Genomic DNA, 4,119 nt, shown 5'->3' with positions numbered 1-4,119 from the left:
TGGTATCCTGGTATCGTTTTAATTCGTATAAGTCTTCATGTGAATGAGGGGGAATACCTTTTAATATGCTTAAGGGCCACCTAGATTTCTTTCTCCTCCGAATGTTCTGTTCAAATCCTTTGTCCACCTGTCTGTTGGGTTGTTCATCTTTTTCTTCTTGTTTCCTAGGAACCCTTCACCTTTTAGGGAGATTGGCCCCTTGGCTGTGATGTGAGTGGCAAACATTTTTCTCCCTGTTTGTCTTTTGAATGTGTTTGTGGTGTCCTTTATCATGGAGAAGTTTGCTGTTGTCAGTATTATTCACTTAATCATTATCTTTTCTTTCTGGTTTCTGGATTTTGAGTCATTAGTGGAAGACTTTTCCCACCCTACACTTATGCAGGGATTCCCTCATGGTTTCCTCTGATTCTCTGACGGTTTTAATTTCTACATCTAAGTTTTGGGTCCATTTGGAGTTTGGTGTCCTGGCCTCCAGCTTTACTGGTCTCCGGATGGTTGCCTAGTTCTGCCAGAACCATTCATTAACACTCTCATCTTGGGAGCATTTGAGATCTTGCTTCCTGGCATATGTCATCGGTGTGGCTCAAATAAGCTCATAAAAATTAACCCCTCCTGAACTTGCATCTTTACATCCCTAAGAGGCCACCACTATCAACACTAAATTACAGTGTTTTGGGATGCGTTTCTGGGCTTTCTTTCTGTTCCATTGATCTGTCTACTCACAAGTGTGATAAGTAATTAGAAAAAAATGTCATTTCAAGATAAAACTCTAAGTATCCAAGCATCTGAGCTTGCCCCCATCTTCATGACCCCACCCCCTGCCAGCCCTCTCTCCACTCCTCAGGGTGACATCACTGTCTGCCATCAGGAGAACTGCAGCCCAAGAGTCCCTAATGTTTATTAGCTGAGTGGTCCCCTCCTCCAGGAAGTGTTCCTAGCCACCTCCTTGCCCTGGGCAGTTAGTAACTTGCTCAGCAAGCACCCTGACCTCCCTCCTCTCACTGCAGCACTTACTACATCTATTGGGCTGCATCGTAATCGCCTGTTTACTTGTCCTGGGCTCGATTCCTGGTCATGAATCAGTCAACATGCTTCTTACTCATTTATAGGGCAATAATATGGCTGCAGCCTGCAGTCTTGCGTGCAAAGTGTTTGATTCTTGTAAAGTGTCAATCAATCCAAGACATTTTCTAGTTCCCTTTAGGGGCTCAGTGCTGGATTTGTCTCCTCCTTCCCATTGCCCCCACCCCTCAGCCTTGCTGCCCCCTCCCATGGCTCCATGAGGACCCCCAGATGGGCCTTCTCACCCTTGGGGAGAGGGCTTTGCAAAGGCGGGGAGGGCCCGGACCTTCACTTTTCCTGGATCCTTGTCCGGGAGAGCCATCATGTCTTCCTGGATGCCTCGCTGCAGCCCACCAGGCCTTCCCAGGGTTCCATGGGCTCAGATGACACATCCCCAACCCCCCAACCCCAGGCCTTGGCAGCTTCATGGCCAACAAGTCATAGAGGGCTGCTGTGCTGTTGCTCCTGAGACAGAGAGGATGCAGGTGAGGGTCTCACCTCGTTGGAGAAGCCCCTTCATTCAGAGGAGGAAGCTGAGGTGAGTTGTGGAGGGACAGGGAGATACTAGAACTAGGCCGTGGAGAGGCTTTGGCAATGCCCCCCACTTCCCACCCCTGTCACCCAGGCCTTCTTGGGTCACCCTGACTTCCCGTGGGAAAGCATGACCAGAATGGCCAGGGCTGGACCGGCAGCAGGGCCAGAGACCAGCTGGAGCTTGTTCTGAGCAGGTGACATGAAACTGGGGAGAGAGGAGGGGGCAGGAACTGGGCACAGCATCTGGTACAGAGGCCAGAGCATGCTCTTCCAGGCCCCTCCTCCACGACCCCCACCTGCGACCCGACATCCTCCTCTGAAAAATGGAGACAGCAACCCCGACCTGCACTTCCTACCTCAAAGCATTATGTATTGAGTGAGAACCTTTGGGGGGCTGTTCCCTAAGAACATCCTTCCCCACACCTACCTCTCCTCCCAGAACCCTCTCTTTCTACCCGGCAATCTAGCCCTCCCCAGGGGTGGAGAGCCGGGGTTCCCTCCTTTCTGGTGCTGCAGGAGTTGGCCAGGGGCCGAGGAGGCCCCCTAGAGTGGGGGCGGCTGCCTGTGGTCCTTGAGCATGAAGATGGTATTTCCAGCCCCGATTTCGTCCCCTCTCCCGCACAGCTGTGGATGTCACCCTACCTAACTAGTTACCCAAGAGGAAAACACGCCTTGCCTCAAGGAGCATCTCAGAGGTCAGCCCTGCAGGAGGAAAGGCTATTCCTCCATCAAATCTGACTTCGACTCTGAGCCTTGCAGAAGAGTTCCTCTCCCCCGCTCCCTTTGCAACGCCCCCCCCCCCCCCCCCCCGTGAAAAGCCAGTGTATGTCTTACTTCTCGGCCTTGCCGTTCCACAGGTGGTGCGATTTGCTCATCTAGATCCAGAGCCAGAGACGGGGAGGTAGACAGCCTGCCCCCGGTCCTGAGCCTGTGACCCAGGCAGTGAAACAGTGATCTGAAGCCCTTCAGAGCTGGGTTTGCCCCTGGTTCTGCTGCTTTAAGGAGCTTCGTGACCTTGGGCAAGTTACTCAGCCTCTCTGAGTCCCAGCCCCTCTGCCACCTCCCTGCCCAGGCTGTTGTGAAGATGAAGCGAGACAGTGGGTGTGAAGTGCTTGGCTTCCGTCTGCCCCACAGTAACTGCTCAATAAACGGACCTCTCCTGTCTCCAGAACGGAAACCCCAGTCTCTGCTCTGTCCCCACTCGCCTACATCCCCTTTCAGCTCCAGGACAACAGCTGTCCCCTCTCCCCATGCCCCCACCCCCACCCGATTAGAGCCAGATCATAAAATCTCCAGGGGTGGGAGGCTGGTGACATCTTTAGTGGCGACATTTGGGTGAAAAATTCATGACCATCAGTTACTCGAGGAAGAGGGGGGAAAATGAGCCATTTCCGCAGCTCAGGAGCGCGGCTCTCCCTGGCTGCGAGTCCACAAATCTATTTTATGTGACGAGATCTATAGTCTAATAGAAGGAGCTTATCACTGACTTAAGAAAAAGTGCACAATAATGCACCGCTCTTTCCCCACCTCTCAGCCTGCAAGGCGCCCTTCTGGAAAATAAGGGCGATGGCGCCTCCAGGAGCCACGGAGAGTTCACGGGCCAGGGCCAGCAGAGTCCCAGGGGGTGGCAGCCCCGGGTGGTCCCGGGGGGAGACCTGGGTGGCACCTCGCCCTGCCTTTGTTTGGCATCTCCCAAGGCTGCTCCCCAACCCCCAACCCTCATCACCACAGTTGAGGGGTTCCCAGCAAACTTGTTACCCTGTTCCCACCAGGCCTGGAGTCGGTCCTGCAATGCCAGCTTGTCTGTCGACACAAAGGAGCGATGGAAGTTTCCCCTTTCCCTGCCTCTCATGCTGGGGAGGGAGGTCCAGGCTGAGGTAGGACGAGGGGGCAAGGTGGGTGTCTCAAATCCTCTTCAAGTGCTTTGGTCCCAGGTCCCGGGGCTGGGACAGCTCTGAAGAGTAACAGGCTCTGTGCACACTGAAGTGGCAGCCATTCTCAGGAAGCCTCGCCACGGTGCATGCGAAGCTGATGCTCTGTGTTCAGGGAGGCCCAGGGCTGCCTGAGCAGGCGAGGGAGGTGCCTGCAGGGAGCAGGACTAGTGATTCTAGGGCCCAACTTGGAAGCTTGCTTCAGGGTGCAGTCCTAGGACAGACCCCGGCACTGGAGGTACACCGCAACTCGTATCTCAGACCTCAGACGGCAGTGCTGCCCCCACTGGTCTCATCAATCCACCTCTGAGCTCAACCTTCTGGTGGTCCCATTGGAGCCTCAGGCCAATCATGTGCTGCACAAATGAATGACTGAGTGAGTGAAGGAATGAATGGCTTGGGCAGGAAGAGCCTAGCTTGGTCCCAAGCCTTGTCCCCCTGAGATGTCAGAGCACACGGAGAACTGGAGGACAGGCCTGCCCTGGGTTTGTTTGCGTGAGCAGCCTGGAGCTTCCTGGGAATAAAGTCATCTGGGCCTATAGACACACACCTTTGGGGGAGGACGATGGCTCAGTACTGGGAGGGAGGGTCA

The 4,119-nt window shown here is 54.4% G+C and overlaps 1 long non-coding RNA gene across 1 annotated transcript; it reads left to right on the top strand.

Moving 5' to 3' along the window:
* The first annotated feature begins 1,082 nt into the window (after positions 1-1,082).
* LOC118656918 lies at positions 1,083-2,749 on the top strand. The gene is made up of 3 exons (XR_004967761.1): positions 1,083-1,600; positions 1,688-2,291; positions 2,454-2,749. It is a non-coding gene; the product is annotated as an uncharacterized LOC118656918 (long non-coding RNA).
* Positions 2,750-4,119: the final 1,370 nt, after the last annotated feature.

Source organism: Myotis myotis, unplaced genomic scaffold, assembly GCF_014108235.1.
Source record: "Myotis myotis isolate mMyoMyo1 unplaced genomic scaffold, mMyoMyo1.p scaffold_m19_p_5, whole genome shotgun sequence".
NCBI lineage: Eukaryota > Metazoa > Chordata > Mammalia > Chiroptera > Vespertilionidae > Myotis > Myotis myotis.
The sequence above is the reverse complement of the archived record's forward strand: the minus strand, read 5'-3'. Positions and strand labels throughout refer to the sequence as shown.